This window comes from Pezoporus wallicus, unplaced genomic scaffold, assembly GCF_028554395.1.
Source record: "Pezoporus wallicus isolate ANWC-B61680 ecotype Strahan unplaced genomic scaffold, APGP_CSIRO_Pwel_v1 contig_8824, whole genome shotgun sequence".
Taxonomy (NCBI): domain Eukaryota; kingdom Metazoa; phylum Chordata; class Aves; order Psittaciformes; family Psittacidae; genus Pezoporus; species Pezoporus wallicus.
This window is the reverse complement of record NW_026642442.1, coordinates 434,119-452,940: the sequence shown is the minus strand read 5'-3', so window position 1 is coordinate 452,940 and position 18,822 is coordinate 434,119. Positions and strand designations below refer to the sequence as shown.

Here is an 18,822-nt window from a genome sequence, read left to right as displayed (position 1 = left end):
CGGTTTTCAGGAGAATATGGAGAGTTCCGGGCACTGTCCTGGCTGGGATGAAGAAATCACTGCTGTGCCTCAGGCCTGTTGGTGGAGCCCATGAAGACCACGTCTGGTGAGGACACAACGTGGTGCAGCAGGGACGGGCTACACGGGGACCCGCTGGGCACCGGGTTACCCCCCACTGACCTTTTCCCCCGCTGGCGTTGCACCGATGGGGGTTCCGGGGCCGCTCGGAGGGAAGCACCCACACAGCGGGGCCCCGACCTTCACCTACACCGGTGCCTGTGGAACGACGGCCGCGGAGCCCCCGTGTCTTCCCTCCCTCCCTCCTCCCCGGCAGCTCCCGCACCGAGCCCGGGGCTGCACCGCCCCAGAGCCCCCGGGCACAAGGACGCGGTTGCGGGGACCCCGCCGGGATCCCCGCGGGGACGCGGCTCCGGCCCGCGCAGGCCGCCGGTGACGGGGCAGGGGGCGGCCGGTGCCGGCTCCGGGGTGCGGAGGCGGCTCGGGGGCCGCTGGGGAACGGCCGGGGCGGCGCTGCCGGGCGGGAACGGGGCGCGCCTCCCGCGGAGGAGCCCGCGCGGGTCGGGGGCTTCGGCGGTGCCCCCTGGTGCCCGTCCCCCCCGGTGCCGCCCCCCCCCGGCCCGGCCGCGGTACCGGGGACTGGGGGGGAACAGGAGCGGGGGGGGGGGGGGGGGGCGGCACCGGGAGGTAGGGGGGGGGCAGCGGGGCGGTGGAGGGGGGGATGAGGGGCGGGGCCAGGCGCGGTGATTGGCCGGTGGCGGCGAGCAGGAGCGCTCTCGATTGGCCGTGGCGGCGGAGCGAGCGGCGGAGCGGCGGGCGGCGATTGGCTTCGGACGAGGAAGTAGGAAGGAGGCCGGAGGGGCGAGCGGCTTGCGGGGAGTTCGCGGCGGTGGCGGCGGTGAGCGGCGCCTCCCCCCCCCCGTCCCCTCCGGCTGCGCCCCGCGGCCCCGGCGCCCGCCCGCTCCCCCCCCTCCGCCGCCCCGGCCTCTGCGCGCCGCCCGCCCGGGCCGCGCCGGATCGCGACGCCCTGCGGCGAGGGCGGGCGGCGGCGGCGGCGCCTCATCCCCATCCCGCAGCCGGAGAGGCGGAGGAGGAGGCGGCGCTGACGCAGCAGCGTGGAGCCCGGGACTCGGGCGCCCCGGCAGCGCTCCCGTCGCTGGATCTCTCCCGAGCCGGGGCCTGCGGCAGCCCCGCGGCACGGCAGCGAGCCCCGGTGAGTCCCCACGCGGCCGCGCACACCGGCCCTGAGCAGCCCGCGGCACCGCCTCGGACCCTGCGCCCGCCGTGGCTCCGGCGGCCGGGAGCAGGTGCCGCCCCGGCGGGGGTGGGGGGGAGGCCGGGAACTTTTCTCCTCGCCCGCGGGTGAAGGCTCCGGAGCCCCGGGAGGGCTCCCGGCGGCGGCGCCCCGCGGGGAAGCGGCCTCGGCGGCAGGTGGGGCCGGGCCGGGCCGGGCCCCCTCAGGTGCGGGCGGCGGTTGGGCGCGCGCGGCGGCCGTTAACTTGCCGGGTCCCGGCGGCGTGAGGCCGAGCCCGGCCCGGGCCCACCCGAGCCCCGTCCCTCGGCTCCTTCGCCGCGGGTCCTCCCGCGGGGCGAGCCCCGGCGGCTCGGCAGGACAAAGGCGGCGGGGCGGGGGCCGGGCCTCCGGGCCGGGGAAGTTGCGGGGGGCCGGTGCGGGCTCGGGTCTGTGCGCTGCGGGGTGGGGGGGTGGGGGGGGGGGTGCGCTCTCGCCCCGGGGGGCCGCGCAGCGGGGACGGGAAGGGTTTGGTTTGTCGCGGCATCGGAGGCGATTCCCGTGGGCTGGCGGGGCCGCTCTCGCCGCTCGCTCCCTGCCGGGGCTCCGGGGCGGCGGCCGACGGCGGAACCGGCTCTGCCCAGCGAGAAGTTTGCCCGGGGCGGGCGGTGCGGGGAGGGTTGCGGGTGTGTGTGTGTCCGTGTGGGACGGGACGGGACACACGACCCTGGCCTGGGCGGCCGTTAACGGAGCGGGCGAGTCGTGCGATGTCCCGTGAGGTGTCGCGATGCGCCGGGCGCGCAGGTGGCATCGAGCGGGGCACGGCGGAGGAGTTGGGATCTCCGCGGTGTTCCGCCCGCCCCGGGCCGCGCTTGCCGAGTGTTCCCCGTGGCTCTGGACATGCCCCTGTTCCTGTCGGTAGCTCCCGTGGCCCAGAGCTCGTTTCCTCCTCTCCTTTTGTGTAGCCGTGGCTCCTCATGGAGGCAGCTCCGCTGGCTCCCTCTTTTCCAGCTGCTTCTCCAAGGCGCAGGAGCCAGCACATGTGACTGGGCAGATCTCAGCAGACTGGCGAGTGCTCCCTGGGCTACTGCAGAGAGCAGCCACCGGCACAGGGATGCTCACACCGGGCACGGGGACCCCCTCGCTTCCCTAACAGCAGCCCCCATAACTTGAATGACAGCGTTTGGGATCGGTTCTGTTTGCCTCCTCTTTTATTCCTTACCTCCCCCCCCCCCTTCCCTTTCCTCTTTCTCTTTCCACGAGTGCTTATCTGAAAGAGGTTCTGGTTTTGTTGTGAAGAATACAGCTGCCCCTGGTGCTCGCTTTCCATCTGAAGTCACCATTGCCAGCACCTCGAAGCAAAAGGCTTTTTGCTCGCCTGGTTAATTGATCTGTCCATCAGTTTGCCACAATTAGGGAGCTTTTGCTCCAGCCTGTTGGGCTCGGGGTGATCTTTGGTGCTGCGGTTGCAGGGTTGTGTTCTAGGGGCTTGTTTTAAGGGTTTCAGCTCTTATAGTTGTGAGAGGGAGCATGACACGAGCTGGGTGATAGACGGATGCGTTTGAAATCTTAATGTGATTTAAATGCCAGCACGCTACTGATGGCTTTAACAGAAATACCCTGCTAACATATTCATCTGGAGCCATCCTTCATGTTTGTCATGTCCTGGCTACCTGAGTCCTTCTCCAGCTTCAGCTGGAACTGCCTAAATATTTGCTCACGATAGGAAGCTGCGTGTTAGTGTGATTTAACAGGACAGTTTGGATTGAAGCATTGATTTCTGTTTGTTTTCCCAATGAATTCAGTGCAGCGTTTTTAAACAGAGCAGCGGTGTAGACTTTGCAGCTGCTCTGCTCGGGCAGAACTGTGTTGCCGCCATGTGAAGCGGAGCATCACTTACAGCTGCAAATCCACCAGGAAACACCAAACCTGCGGGTGGAAGTCAGTCCTCCCTCTTTGTGAGGGGTGCATCCTTTCGGGGTGCTCTGTGTGCTGTGGTTTGGCGGTGACAGTTGCACAGAACAATATAATGCCACTTAGAAGTGTGGCTTTTGGGGGGAAACCGGTCACAGCCTCGCTCCTGTGGCAGGAGTGTTGTTATTTCCGAAGCCACTGAGGTTTTTCCATCCAGCTCCACCGGTTGGTCCGATGGTGGTGCTCTGTCCTTCTTGCCAGGCATCTGCATCCCCTTTCTGCCCAACAGCCTTATTTAGTTGGGGTTATTTGCCCTCTCTGGGCAGAATCTGAGCCGATTCTGTTAGCTCTGAGGGTGTGAAGTGCGGCTGCACAGCCGGTGGGACACGTGTGCTGGTGCAGTCTGTGGGTATGGTTTAGATAGCACTTGGTGATGATCTGGGGGGAAATACCCCTTTCAGCAGATGCTACTGCCATAGTACTGCAGTGCTGAAAACAAGCCCTTGGGAGCAAATCCATCCGAAGTAAACAGCTGAAAAATAATGAGGCATCATAGGCAAAGGCACATGTACTGTTTGGATTAGGAGGAAATGAATGATTACATCTGGGGGGGCTACAATCCAGAGGTGTGCTCCGATGGGCAAATAGTCCATCCAAAAGCCCTTTCTGCCTTATCTACTACTCGATTAACCCTGGTGATACACCCCATGGAAGTAACAAAAGGAACAACCCCTGCTTCATGCCCAGCCACCCGAACTAATCAAGTCCCAGGTATCATATTGTTCCCAATACATGAAACAGCAGGGAAGTACAGAAAAAACCCACCCAAAATAAACCCTCCAAAGCAGTTGTAAAACTAAAAGTAGCTTTGGACACGAGCTGGTGCTCTGTGCCATCGGCTCTCGGGGCCAGCACAGCGTGTGTGTGACACCAGGGACACTTGATGGTCCCTGCCCTCTGGTCTGCTTCGCCTCAGAGCCTGGCTGTGAGCTGCTGGGTAGCTTCGTGGCTGTGGATTTGTGTCTGCTGGTATTGCCTCAGAGTGGAAGGCTGGGGAGTGGTTGGAGCTTGTGAATGCAAACTGTATTTAAAGGGGAAGAAAGAAAAGAGGGAGGCTTTGCAGGCAGGCCCTGGGGGAACTGTGCTCTTTGCTTCAGCATCATGGCCCTAAGGCTTGGGGGAAGGAGAGGTGTCTGCAGAATCGCTCATTGCTGGCTGGCACAGCCATCTCCTTCTCATTTGGACCAAAGGCAGGGGTTTAGTGGCAAAAAATCACAGGGTCATGGAGTGGGTTGGCGGGGACCTTGAAGCTTATCCAGTTCCACCCCCTGCCATGGTCAGGGACACCTTCCACTAGATCAGGTTGCTCCAAGCCCCATCCAGCCTGGCCTTGGACGCTGATGGGGACGGGGTAGATTAAAACTCATGGCCAGGTTGCTGCTCTGAGTGAATGAGTTGGCTGTTACAAGATTATTACAGTATAAGCTTTCACACTTGCAGCCCCCGCACCAGCAACCAGTATTCTTCAAACAGGGAAAATGCACTTAAATGTAATACTGCTACTTTTCTTTCTTAAGACAGAAAGAAATGTGATTGTGTGGGACAATGCAATAGGCCTTTATCCACTTAGTGTCCAGGGTTGATATTCTAGCATGAAGCTTTATTATAGAAACATAGACTAAAGTGGAGTCACAGTGATGTTTCACCTGAGAGTATAAAACATCTTCTTATAGAAGGACAGCACAGTGGAAATCTTTATCTTGCTGTAAAGAGAAAGGAGGGACTGATGTTATCATTGAAAAGCCAAACCAAAGGATGTCATTAAGGAGAATAAGTCTAAATGTGATTTAAAAGTCATCATTTTGCCCATTCGCTGTCCCCTGTCAATATTTGTGCCATTGGAATTTAATTCATCTGTTACGTGTTATTTCGTGTCGGCAATGGGGGTGAAAACCCACATGAAATAGAGCGAGCATGGAGAGCTGGTGCGATGTGAAGTGCAGCCAGCTGGGTGAAGAGAGCAGCCGGAACCTGTCGTACAAGGCTCTGAGCTGTCAATATTCCAGTAGTATCATTTACAAAGAATATTTCCAGTTAAATTGTGCTGGAAGCCCCTCAGGTGGGTTCGGCAGTGCTGGGCGCTGCTGCTGGCCATGGGCAGCTGAAAATGAAGATAACTTGTCTGGAGAAGGAAATGTATTTCTCACATTCCCCTAATCACACATCCCAAGATGAACTCTTGGAAGGGACCTTAAAGCTCCTCCAGCTCCAGCCCCTGCCACGGGCAGGGACCCCTTCCACTGGAGCAGCTTGCTCCAAGCCCCTGTGTCCAACCTGGCCTTGAGCACTGCCAGGGATGGGGCAGCCACAGCTTCTCTGGGCACCCTGTGCCAGCGCCTCAGCACCCTCCCAGGGAAGAGCTTCTGCCTGAGAGCTCATCTCAGTCTCCCCTCGGGCAGGTTCAAGCCATTCCCCTTGGCCTGTCCCTACATCCCTTGTCCCAAGCCCCTCTCCAGGTTTCCTGCAGCCCCTTCAGGCACTGGAGCTGCTCTCAGGTCTCCCCTTCAGGAGCCTTCTCTTGTCCAGGCTGCCCCAGCCCAGCTCTCTCAGCCTGGCTCCAGAGCAGAGCTGCTCCAGCCCTCGCAGCATTTCCATGGCCTCCTCTGGCCTCGCTCCATCAGTTCCAGGTCCCTCTGGTGCTGTTGCCCCAGAGCTGGGTCAGGACTGCGGGGGGGTTTAATCCTAACCCTCGACCTGCTGCTGCTCAGGTTCCTTATCACTGATATACATTGAATTTCATGGAGTCTTCCGGCCAGGGTGTGTGGTCATTAACTCGAGGTGAGTCAAAGCTAAGCTGAGGGACACTTCTCATTCTTGCCTCAGTTCCCCCAGGTGTGACCCTGCTCGCTACTGACGCAGCTGTTAAACGTCCTCTCGGTGGTGTGCCACCGAACCAGTCTTTCCTCAGCCAGCTAAAAGCCTTGGGAAGGCGCGGTTTAACACTCCGTGAGCCCCGTGGCACGGAGCGCTCCCACTTGGTGCCTGAGCTGTGCCGGTAGCAGTGGAGTCTAGCAAATAAACACCTATTAAGCTGGGGAAGGAATGTGTGTCAGCTCCCGGAGAGCACAGCGTGCTCAGGGCTTTACGTGCTCGCTTTTCACACGTGGCAGGGCTGGGAATGCTGCTTTTATCACCTTTCCTTACCCTTCTGACCTGGGCTGTAGGTGCATCTTCAGTGAAGATGCTCCGTTGAGTTCTTGCGGGGGGCTGCCTTCAATCATGCCTTTTGTAAGGCTCCTTCCTTTGCTGTTTCAATGTCCCAGTGCGTTTAGAGATGGGCAGTCCAGGGGTTTGAGGGGTGTTTACTGCAACACGTGCAGCCACGCACGAGGATGGAGAAGGCTGGTGGCAGCTCAGCTCAGCTCATCACTGGCCCATTGAGTCTCACACCAGTGCTGGAGACCAGCCTGGTGCGGGGAGGCTTTGGGATTCCCGTGTTGTGGCTGTAACCTGCTGCTCAGCTGTGTGTTAGGGATGAAAGCGCTTCCAGAAGCTGCCTGGGGAGCAGGCGGGCTCCTGGGTGCCTGAGCGGAGTGGTTTCGGGCATGGTGTTAAACGTGTTGTGGTCAGGACTAAGATGATGCTTCCTTCAGCTTAGGGCTGTCAGCTGCTGTGCTCCTCGTGTCCCCCTTCTCTCAAACAAAGGTGTGACTAAACACGATGATTTTTATATCTCCCCCCCCTCCCCTCCCTTTGTAAGCCACATCCCAGGAGTGCTTGTGGCACCCATTGTTCTTCAAGGCAGGTTTCTGAAGGGCTTTCTCATGTTTTGAAACCACGCAGCTTGCCCAGCTCAGCAGGCTTGGTTATTTGTATTTAAATAGAAGCTCCTGGCTTTTAGCGACTGCATCTCTATCAATATTTCAACTTATTTACGATGCTCTTAGAAATAAAAAGGAGGCATTTTCTAGCATCGATTTGAATAAAACCGCTTTGCTGGCAGCTTAGGCTTTTTCTTTTTTTTTTTTTTCTCCCCAGCATCTGAATTACCGTCCTTTAACTAAAACCCCAGTGCTGGGGGAAGCATCGCGATCCACGGGCATCGCTGCTTCCTACGTACACGGTGCATGGCTCTATTGTTCCTGGCCGTGGCCTGTGTAAAGCACTGGAACAGCGAGCTTTAGCCTGCCTCCCCGCAGCACCGCGGTGTCCTCTGCCGCTTGTCTTCAGTGGGGCTCGGAGCGCAGAGGACCTGGACTGAAGGCTTAAACAGGCAGCGGGGAGAGGAAGGGGGGGAGCGGGGTCGAGTTGCCTTTGGCAGGCGGGGAGGGACGAGGCGCCGGGGCGGGCGGGCGGCTGCGGCAGCCGCCCCTTGCCGGAGCCCAGGCGGATGCTGCCCGGGCCGGGCAGCGCCGTCCTCAGCGCCGGCTCCGCGCCGGGGAAGTTCCTTCAAGTCCGGAGGCTGTGGATGGAGGTCGGGGGGGGGGGGGGGGGGGGGGCCTTGCGGGTTTAGCGCTGTGAATCCCGTCGGAAGGATGGAGAGGGGCATCGAGGCTTCCCCCTCCGTGGGAGGAAGGATGGAGAGGCAGCGGGGGAACGCAGGCGGTGAGGGCTGAGCAGCAGTGATCACATCGTGATAAACAGGGGAGATTTGGGAGGCGGAGGAGGAGGAGAGCAGAGGCTTGGGAAGGAAATGAGCGGGCAGCAGGAGGTTTGGGCTTGGTTTAATTTCAAACGCAGCAACTACAAGCCAGATGCAAGAGGCGGGTTTGGTTTGGGTTCTTTGTTTAGTTTGGGCAAAGTCGGTTCAAGGAAGCCAGGTTGGAGGTGGTTCAGAGTAAGGAGATGCAGCAGAACTGCCCAGGGTGAGCAGGGCAGCGAAGGAGGAGGCTGTGGCAGCTGTAATCATGTACATCGTGTACAGAGAGAAGGATTCCTCCTGAAAACCCTGGCCGAGCTGCAGGTGATGGGACAGGTAGGGAAAACACTGGCAGCTCGGACAGGTGATTCCCAACCTGGGCATTCCTTGGGTTGCAGCAAATTGCACAAGCCAGGGAAGTGACCCAGGCGTTCTGGGGCTTTGTGCCGTAGACAGTCACTTTATAACCCCAACTCCTGCACACCCCTAATTACCTGGAAGTGGGACATAAAAACCCCAGCGTGTCCTGGGTAGTGCCTGGTGAGGCAGAGTGCGGAAGCGCTGTCTGCCCCCCCTTTCCCTCCTGAGAGCTCCATCATCTCGGCTCTCCCTTTCTTACGTGCTGGATTCCATGAAAGATCTCTAGGGACGCAGTGATTTGGGTTTTCTGCTGTGTCCTGGTTGGAAAGAGGCGACTCCTTTCAAATCCCATTAGAGCAGTGTGATTGGGAAAGCCTTCCGTACAAAGCCATTTTCCTTTCTTGCCGTTTCCCTTTCTTCCCATGCAGCGGAAGAAGAGCCAGGGAATAATTCCCACTTCAGCATAAATTACCAGCTTGGCTGAAATCACAGTCCTGACACCTCTGGGGCTCTGGAGGTGTGATTAAAACCTTCCCCTCTCCGTGCTGGGAAGAAGGAGCTGTGGGTCAGCATCGATCCTTCGGAATAACTTCAGGCTGGTGCTGAAGTCTGTGATGCGGAGAGCGTGATTACAGGGCAGACTGGGCATTGCTACCTGCAGAAGGCACTTGCCTGCACTCAGAATGTGTGATTTCCGTCATTCCTCCTGCCTGAAACCACTGATGAGCTTAAGAACTCCTCTGTTTTCTTAACAAAGATGCGGTCCTTCCCTCCAGACAAAACTGCTGTCGCGTGCTGGGCCCGATGCTTTCACTCCAACACAATGGCTCATCGCTGACCTTGCCTGCGATGCCACCTCAAAGCTCATTGCTAAGTAATGAGGCGATCCTTAACCTTTCCCCAAAGTTTGGGGACCTCGGGGAGGGTGGGGTTTGCATTGCTAAGTGATGCCTCCCAAGACTCGGCCTTGGATTTGAGGCACGGGGCTGTTCCAAACTCCATCTGTCCACTCGGTGAATGTCAGTCCAATTTAAGCTTACATATGTTTCCAAGGAAACCATCAGAGGCGATGGTGAGGAATGGACCACGGAGGGTGGGGATGCCAGCCCCACAGCAGCTTCCTGCTTCCCGGTACTTTACCATGACTAAACCCTCCTTGACTGTAATAGCCCCGTATAGAGCCGTGGTTGGAGTGCTTGGAGCTGGTAGAGTTCCTCTTGGAAGGGTCTGTTGTGTGTAAATGAAACCTGGGCAATTTAAAAGCACAAGAAGAAGGGGAAAAGTGGTTCCAGGTGCTGCCCCCGAGGTCTCATTCCACCTCTTGGGAGCTTTGCACTTTCCCGTACAGATCCTGGGTTTGTATTAGAGCTTTGCACTTTCCCATATAGATCCTGGGTTTGTATTAGAGCTTTGCACTTTCCCATATAGATCCTGGGTTTGTATTAGAGCTTTACACTTTCCCATATAGATCCTGGGTTTGTATTAGAGCTTTGCACTTTCCCATATAGATCCTGGGTTTGTATTAGAGCTTTACACTTTCCCATATAGATCCTGGGTTTGTATTAGAGCTTTACGCTTTCCCATATAGGTCCTGGGTTTGTGTAGTGTGATCCTCCTTGATCCTCCTTTTCTTTCTTTCCTAGCAGGCTGGCAAACTCGTGCAGTGTATAAAAACCTGCCCAGCCCCTCAGCTGAACAAAGCAAGCTGTAAATGCCAGCTCCCTGTTTAGAAGTCTTTATTTGGGGGGGATCTCAATATACGTCTATAAATTGGAAGCCTTTAGGTAAATGGACGATCAGTGTCATGACCACGTTAAAAAGGCAAGCAAGCCTCCTGCTGCTGCGCCCTGGTGTGTCCCTGCGCTGTTCCGGGGGCAGCAGTAGGGATTGCAGTGCCCTGGTGTGTCCCTGCGCTGTTCCGGGGGCAGCAGTAGGGATTGCAGTGCCCTGGTGTGTCCCTGCCCTGTTCCTTTATTTGGGGGCAGCAGTAGGGATTGCAGTGCCCTGGTGTGTCCCTGCCCTGTTCCGGGGGCAGCAGTAGGGATTGCAGTGCCCTGGTGTGTCCCTGCCCTGTTCCGGGGGCAGCAGTAGGGATTGCAGTGCCCTGGTGTGTCCCTGCGCTGTTCCGGGGGCAGCAGTAGGGATTGCAGTGCCTGAGGAGCAAGGAAGCAGCGGAATATTCGGCTATGGGCTTGATCCCTCAGCCCAGTGAAGGTGCTGCCGTGCCCCGAGGGCTCAGCTTTTATCTGAGGGGTGAGAGTTCCCAAGCACTTCCCAGGCTCAGCCCTTTAGAGATGGGAAAGGAAGCCTGTAAGGTTAAAGGGAGCGGATCCCACAGCTCGTGCCGTGTCCACAGGGCTCTGGGAAGCATCACTGAGCTCTGCACGGCAAAGCTCTGAGCGGGGTGGGAAGCAGCGGGGCTGGAGTCTGAGGGGCAGAGTTTGTGCTTGGTTTCTGGTTAGAAGAAATGGGGGTGTTCTTCTCCCCATTTAGGTGACTTCATCTTTAATTGAGAGGTTAAATTCTGGAGAAGGCAGGCTTGTCACTCTGCCTCCCTTCCCAAGGAGCAGTGTTCCTGCCTGTTAATGCAGCCGTTAAACAGGACATTTATCTCAGTTATTGAAATGGGCTGTGAGGTTCTCACTCTGGAGCTCTAAACCAGGACATTAGCTGTCTTTTTAGTTTAAAGAATGCTGCTGGCACGCTTGGGCTTCACATGCTTTACAGTGACAAACAGCTGAAGGAGGAGCTGAGATTCTGCTACCCGGGGATATCCTGCATGGGTCTGTTGTATCCTTGTGCCTTGTACCGGTGAGATGAGGCAGGAACTCCTCGGCTCAGGGCTCCTTGCAGCTGTTGTCCAGCGTCAGATCCCCTTTGGATCCAGCCTCCTGGGATGTGGACTGCCGGCAGCAAGGCTGGCCCTGGGGAGGCGGGTATCCAGGTGCTGGGAATTGGCCTTGGGGCTGAGGCTCGTGGTTGTGGCCGTTGGTGGAGGGGACTTTGCAGCGCGTAGCTCCTTATCAGCTGTTTACCCTCTGCATGCGGGCACAGCATGGGAAAGCAGAGCTTGCTGAGGCAGCCTGGTGTCTTCAGCAGCTCCTCCCTGCTCTTCTGCTGCTGAACGGGTACCTGCAGGCATCTCCTACTGCCACGTGGGCTCTGGTTCGTCTGGGTACCTGTGAGCATCTCCTGCTGCCACTTGGGCTCCGGCTCATCTGGGTACCTGTGAGCATCTCCTACTGCCACTTGGGCTCTGGTTCGTCTGGGTACCTGTGAGCATCTCCTACTGCCACTTGGGCTCCGGTTCATGTGGGTACCTGTGGGCATCTCCTACTGCCACTTGGGTTCCGGTTCATGTGGGTACCTGTGGGCATCTCCTACTGCCACTTGGGCTCCAGTTCATGTAGGTACCTGTGGGCATCTCCTACTGCCACTTGGGCTCCAGTTCATGTGGGTACCTGTGGACATCTCCTACTGCCACTTGGGCTCCAGTTCATGTGGGTACCTGTGGGCATCTCCTACTGCCACTTGGGTTCCGGTTCATGTGGGTACCTGTGGGCATCTCCTACTGCCACTTGGGCTCCGGTTCGTCTGGGTACCTGTGGACATCTCCTACTGCCACTTGGGTTCCGGTTCCTGTGGATACCTGTGGGCATCTCCTACTGCCACTTGGGCTCTGCTCATCTGGGTACCTGTGGACATCTCCTGCTGCCACTTGGGCTCCGGTTCATGTGGGTACCTGTGGACATCTCCTACTGCCACCTGGGCTCTGGCTCATCTGGGAACCTGTGAGCATCTCCTGCTGCCACTTGGGCTCCAGTTCATCAGGGTACCTGTGAACATCTCCTACTGCCACCTGGGCTCCGGTTCATGAGGTACCTGTGGACATCTCCTACTGCCACTTGGGCTCCGGTTCATGTGGGTACCTGTGGACATCTCCTACTGCCACTTGGGCTCCTGTTCATCTGGCAGCTCCTACAGCTGCAGACATCCCTCTATGGCCTCGCTGGTCAGATGACCATGGGCTAGCTTTGGCTTTGCCTGCCTGTCCCCCAGCCTGCTGTATGTGTAGCTCTGAACTGTTTGCACCTTTACCCTGGTACTCTTGTGCTGGTGACTTGGATGTATGAGGGTGTATTCCCCGTCCATCTGCTCCATGTGTGGAACACCTCGATGATCTCAAATCCTGGGGATAACAGCAATGACCTTTTTGTTTCTCCACTCAACAAGTGCTAAGAGGTCCTCAAAAATTTTGTTCTTTATTCCCCATTACAAATACATTCTCTTTGAAGCCAGAGTTGGAGGGAGCACCAAGCTGGAGGAGGTTGGTGTTCTCAGACCATCAGAGGAAGGGGTGAAGAGCAGCTTGCTGAGCACTTGTAGGACTCTTGTATCCGGTACTCAGCACGCTCAGATGCGGCTGCCCCATCCCTGGCAGTGTTCAAAGCCAGGTTGGACACAGGGGCTTGGAGCAAGCTCCTCTAGTGGAAGGGGTCCCTGCCCATGGCAGGGGTTGGAACTGGGTGAGCTGTGAGGTCCTTTCCAACCCAAGCCAGTCTCTGAATCTTTGATTGATTCATGTCTACCTGTGTATAGAAAAGCTTGAAACAGTTGTCGTCCCCCTGCTGTGGGGCAGGGGGTGAGCTGAGCCAAAACCTCTCTGGCAGACGTTCTTCTGACCGTTTCTTTTAATCTCAACTTCTTCAGGCTTTCTCCTGCCTTTTCTCGCCCAGCGGGAGGGAAAGCTGTAATAAAAGGCTTCTAAGTCTCCCTAAGTGCAGTTTAAATCCTTTCCTTCTCCTCTCATTCCCTGGAGGAAGCCCTATCACCGTCTTCTTCCATCCTGTATTCAGCACAGCGTGGAAGGCCATGGGCCAGCTGGAGCTGGCTCCGGGCTGGACTCCTTCCATGTGTCTGACACGCAGCTCTGGGCTCCTGTTGACTCCTCCAGCTCCTGCTCCTCGCTGCACCTCGGCTGCCTTCTGGACCGTGCCACCTTGCTGCTTGCTCCACACTGGATGATTCTGCTGATTCCTGCCTGTCTGGTGTTCAGGTTGGGTGTTTGTCCCTGGTGGGGGGCTCTGAGTTAGGTTCTGTAGCTGTCTCTCTGGTCCATGAGGGCGGTGTGCGGACCCATAGCTTGCCTTCTGACTTGCCGTCTCCCCCAGGTGTTACCAGCAAGTGAGCCTGTGACTTGCTACTAAAATACTGCATGACCTGCTAATAAACTATTGAGTAACGTCAGGCCTGCATCCAGGGAGCCTCCTAGGTCTGTTGTTGGGGTTTGTCATGGGGTCACTGGATTGGAGGAAAGGCCCCATTTGAGTCTACCTTAGGGTGGCTTTCTTTAAGCCATGTATGTGGAAGATGTCCCTGCCCTTGGCAGGGGGTTGGAACAAGATGATAGTTAAGGTCCCTTCCAACCCAGCCCAGTCTGGGATTTAGCCTGGAGAAGAGAAGGCTGCGGGGAGACCTCAGAGCAGCTTCCAGTGTCTGAAGGGGGCCTATAGGGATACTGGAGGGACTCCTCATTAGGGACTGCAGTGACAGGACAAGGGGTAACGGGTTCAAACTGAAACAGGGGAAGTTTAGATTGGATCTAAGGAGGAAATTCTTTCCTGTGAGGGTGCTGAGGCACTGGAATGGGTTGCCCAGGGAGGTTGTGAATGCTCCATCCCTGGCAGTGTTCAAGGCCAGCTTGGACAGAGCCTTGGGTGCCATGGTTTAGTGTGAGGTGTCCCTGGCCATGGCAGGGGGGTTGGAACTGGATGATCTTAAGGTCCTTTCCAACCCTGACTGCTCTATGATTCTATATATCCCTGGCTGGCTCCCGGGAAACAGCAGGAACAGCTGAGGAGCAAACCCCAGCACTTTATTCCTTGTTCGCAATGGTTCCTGGTTTTTAAGTCAGCTTTTCCTCCCGCAGCTGGGCAGACGCCACACAAGGTAAGCGGTGCTTTGGGCTGATGCAGTTTCAATGGTTGCCTCGCTTGGAGAGCTGTGTGTTTAATTGCTCCCTTTCTGAGCGGCCAGAGAGCGTCACGCCTGTGTAGGCAGATAAATGAAATCAATGAGTGGATAGAAACCAGACTGCTCCCAGCGCGGGCCTGCGAGTGCTGTCCGGTCCACGTCAGGGTGCTGCGTGGTGCCACGACGGACCAAGCCTGGGGCACAAGCAGATGTGTGTGTTTAAATGTTCCCCTGATGAGATGCGAAAGGATGAAGGAGCTGGGGCAGCTTCTAATGGGACTTAAATGGGCTCTCGTGGAAGCAGCGTTCCAGTGATGGGGCTTCTCGGTTTTGAGAGTGGCTGAATTGCTCGTGTTGGGCTTGTGGTTTCTGTTGGTTTAATACCACTTAACAGTTCTTGTTGGAAGATAGGCTGAGAAAATTGGGGCTGTTCAGCTTGGAGAAGAGAAACTGCGTGGGGACCTCAGAGCAGCTTCCAGTGTCTGAAGGGGGCCTATAGGGATGCTGGGGAGGGACTCTTCATTAGGGACTGCAGTGACAGGACAAGGGGTAACGGGTTCAAACTGAAACAGGGGAAGTTTAGATTGGATCTAAGGAGGAAATTCTTTCCTGTGAGGGTGCTGAGGCACTGGAATGGGTTGCCCAGGGAGGTTGTGAATGCTCCATCCCTGGCAGTGTTCAGGGCCAGGTTGGACAGAGCCTTGGGTGCCATGGTTTGGTTTGAGGTGTCCCTGCCCATGGCAGGGCGTTGGAACTGGATGATCTTAAGGTCCTTTCCAACCCTGACTGCTCTATGGTACATAACAACATCCAACTGTCCTGCTAGAGAGTTGGCTGCCGACCACATCATTCTGGCTGCTGGGCACCAAAAATGCTCTTCTGGCTCTGCGTGGGACCTCTGGCAATGCAGACGTTGAGTCCCTCTGCTTTCCAGGGCTAAAATGATCCAAAGGAAGTTTGTGCAGGGGTCCCTCTGCCCTGGCCAGGAGTGGTGTGGCAGCAGCCGTGGTGTTGGAGGTGGTGAATGGCCCATGTGCAGTGCTTGGGTTCCTCCAGCCCAGCTCCTGGACCTCCAGTAACTGTGGGAAGAGGCAGTGCTGGGCACTTCAGGCCTTCAAGTGCTCATTGCTTAGTAGTGCTTAGTAATGAGAAGTGTAATTGCCAAGCAATTAACTGTAAGCACTTCATGGCTGGTGGAGGTTCAGGCTGCTCTGGCAGAGACGTCAGTAACTTCGGGTGTCAGCCTGAACTCTCATCCATCTGCCTGCACGCGTGGGGCTTCCCACGTGCTCCCCCTTGACTCGTGAGAGCCCACTTGCAGCCCTGGGGGCAGTTCTGGTGTCCTCAGCATCAGGAGGACCTGGAGCTGTTGGAGCAAGGCCACGAGGATGGGCAGGAGCTGGAGCAGCTCCTGTATGGGGACAGGCTGAGAACACTGGGGCTGGAGAAGAGAAGCTGCGTGGAGAGCTCAGAGGGGGCTATAGGGATGCTGGGGAGGGACTCTTCATCAGGGACTGCAGCGACAGGACAAGGGGTAACAGGTTCAAACTGAAACAGGGGAAGTTCGGGTTGGAGACAAGGCAGAAGCTCTTCCCTGGGAGGGTGCTGAGGCGCTGGCACAGGGTGCCCAGAGAAGCTGTGGCTGCCCCATCCCTGGCAGTGCTCAAGGCCAGGTTGGACACAGGGGCTTGGAGCAAGCTGCTCCAGTGGAAGGGGTTGGGGCTGGAGCTGGAGGAGTTTAAGGTCCCTTCAACCCAAACCAGGCTGGGATTCTGTGATTCCCAAGTCTGTAAGCGCCTTCCACCTCTCTCCCCGCTGCCTTGCCAGAGGTGTATTCCTTCTTGCTAATTCCCACAGCGGAGAGTCCGTTCATAAACTGCTCTTCAAAAACCAAAGCAACAGCAAAAAACCCTTGTGTGAACGCGGTTGTACAGGTGAGCGTGTTCACAGCACCTGCAGCGTGAGGAAACCTGTTCTCCTCCGAGACACGAGGTGTTGCAGCATCATCCAGTTGTGCTCATGGCTTTTGGGGCTGACCTAACACTTTAAACCAGGTGGGTTGTGAAGTGTTGAGGAACTCTTCCACTTCCCTTGTATTCATTTGTAAAGGCTGTGCTCTCGCATGGAAAAGGAGGAGGAAAGGCTTTGCAGTGAGCTTGGTGAGGGCTGGCAGCTTTGCCTTGGTCAGAACCCTGACTATTCTGTGACAGCTGTGCTGCTAGAAGCTGAGTGGACGTAGACCTGTATGTGTGGTGTTGGTTGATGCTGTATTTTGTGAAGGAGAAATAGAATTGTGTGTGTCTGAAAGGACTTTGTGTAGTTATCTTCACGGGGGCAGGCGTCCTGAGGGAACCTGATGAGGTTTAGGTACTGGAACCGGAATGGGTGCTGTGTGCAGCCCTGAGGAGAAGGACCTGGGGAAGCTCCCCATGACCTGGCTTCAGGGAGTGCTTGAGCCCAGAACCCCCCAGTGTGCTGGGCTGCACCCCCAGAGCTCAGGGAGGGGATCCTGCCCCTCTGCTGCGTGAAGGGGGGACCCCCCCCTGCAGCCCTGACCCAGCTCTGGGGCAGCAGCACAAGAGGGATGTGGAGCTGTTGGAGCGAGGCCAGAGGAGGCCATGGAGCTGCTGCGAGGGCTGGAGCAGCTCTGCTCTGGAGCCAGGCTGAGAGAGCTGGGCTGGGGCAGCCTGGACAAGAGAAGGCTCCTGAAGGGGAGACCTGAGAGCAGCTCCAGTGCCTGAAGGGGCTGCAGGAAACCTGGAGAGGGGCTTGGGACAAGGGATGTAGGGACAGGCCAAGGGGAATGGCTTGAACCTGCCCGAGGGGAGACTGAGATGAGCTCTTAGGCAGAAGCTCTTCCCTGGGAGGGTGCTGAGGCGCTGTCTGTGACTCTGAAACCTGTGATTTTTAGGTACTGTAACTTTACTCTTCCCTGCTTGGAAGAGCTTTTTAAACCCGCAGAAGTTCTGCCCAATTTGATGAGAATACATTGAGCTTCAGCCACATAGAACCATAGAACAGTCAGGGTTGGGAAGGACCTGAAAATCATCCAGTTCCAACCCCCTGCCATGGGCAGGGACACCTCACACTAAGCCATGGCACCCAAGGCTCTGTCCAACCTGGCCTTGAACACTGCCAGGGATGGAGCATTCACAACGTCCCTGGGCAACCCATTCCAGTGCCTCAGCACCCTCACAGGAAAGAATTTCTCCTTAGATCCAATCTAAACTTCCCCTGTTTCAGTTTGAACCCGTTACCCCTTGTCCTGTCACTGCAGTCCCTAATGAAGAGTCCCTCCCCAGCATCCCTATAGGCCCCCTTCAGATACTGGAACCTGCTCTGAGGTCTCCATAAGTTCAAATGCAGCAGTTTAGCTCCTCTCACTGCTCAGTGCAGTGCTGTGGTTTGTAAGCCATACAGGGAAGGAGAGTGTTTGCTTATGGGGATTCCTGTGGGAATGCAAGAGCTTTGTAAAGGCTTTCTTTGGCTGGGTTTCTGGATTGGGATTAAAGCTCTCAGATGGAAAACTGCTCAGCAGCAGTCGTCTTCCTTCAGCGGTGTCCTCAGCTGGGGAGCCTGGAGGATGCGGTGTTTCAATGATGGTGGGAAAGTGAGAATGGAGAAGTACGAAGTCTGTTTTCTCTTGAAACATCTGTTGCACTTTGAATATAAAGAGGAATCAAAACCTCTGATGGGGGAAACTTGAAATCCCACAAAGGTGTTGTGCTTTATGGACAGCTTGCTTTGGATAGCCCAAGCTGTGGTGGAAGTAAGGCGATACTGCTTTCAAACGGAGGAGCAATAGGTATTTCCAAGTGAAAGATGATACTGTCCTTAAGTGCTTATTCTGGAGCTGGAAATACATCCAGATTACAGTTTTAGCCTGAAGAGGTGGTTCTGGTCAACGTGTTTCAGCTGGGGCTGAGTCAGAACACAGGAATCCTCAAAGGTACTACATGAACTTGTTAACTGAGCATAGCCCTTTGTGCCTGCTGGGTTCAGGGCTTCTGTGGATTCAGGTTTAGGTTACACACATGAGTGTCTGTTGGATTGTAAAGTCCAGTCTCTTTCTGGCAGTGTTCATCTCATCCATCCCTGGCAGTGTTCATCTCATCCATCCCTGGCAGTGTTCAAGGCCAGGTTGGACACAGGGGCCTGGAGCAAGCTGCTCCAGTGGAAGGGGTCCCTGCCTATGGCAGGGGTTGGAGCTGGAGGAGCTTTAAGGTTCCTCCCAACCCAAACCATTCCATGACTTTTATTCTGCATTCCTCTCGGAGATAACTGATAGGGTCAGTACCTGGAGCTGCAGTGCCCAGGGTTTGAACACTGAGGTGGAGCACTGCGTTATTAGTTTTGAGGGATGCTCTGAGGTGAGGGAAATAGGATGAAGGTTATTTAAGGGAGGGGGGAAGTCGTTGTCAGAGTTGCAGTTGGGGTCAGATTTTAGGACGGTTGGTTCGCTGTTGTATCCAAGGAATGCCTTCCCCTTCCCTGAATTCCCTGCATTGCTCTTTTCAATCCCCTAACGCAACTTCTGAGCCTGTTGAGCAGTAACATCTTGTTTGGACCTCAGAGGCGCTGTCCTGACAGCTTCTAGTCAAAAGAGTGGGGAGGGAACGGAGACCTTTGCGGAGAGGATGAACCAGAGAGGGGAGCAGGGAATTCCAGATCCAACAACGACAGCTCC

General features: G+C 56.5%; 1 protein-coding gene across 1 annotated transcript in view; it reads left to right on the top strand.

The window, feature by feature from the left end:
- The first annotated feature begins 1,001 nt into the window (after nt 1-1,001).
- BAHD1 (bromo adjacent homology domain containing 1) overlaps nt 1,002-18,822 on the top strand; it is a 40,769-nt gene continuing 22,948 nt past the window's right edge. Inside the window, exon 1 of the mRNA XM_057430556.1 lies at nt 1,002-1,231. The gene's annotated coding sequence lies outside the window, so the exon portion shown is untranslated. The remainder of the gene's footprint in view (nt 1,232-18,822) is intronic.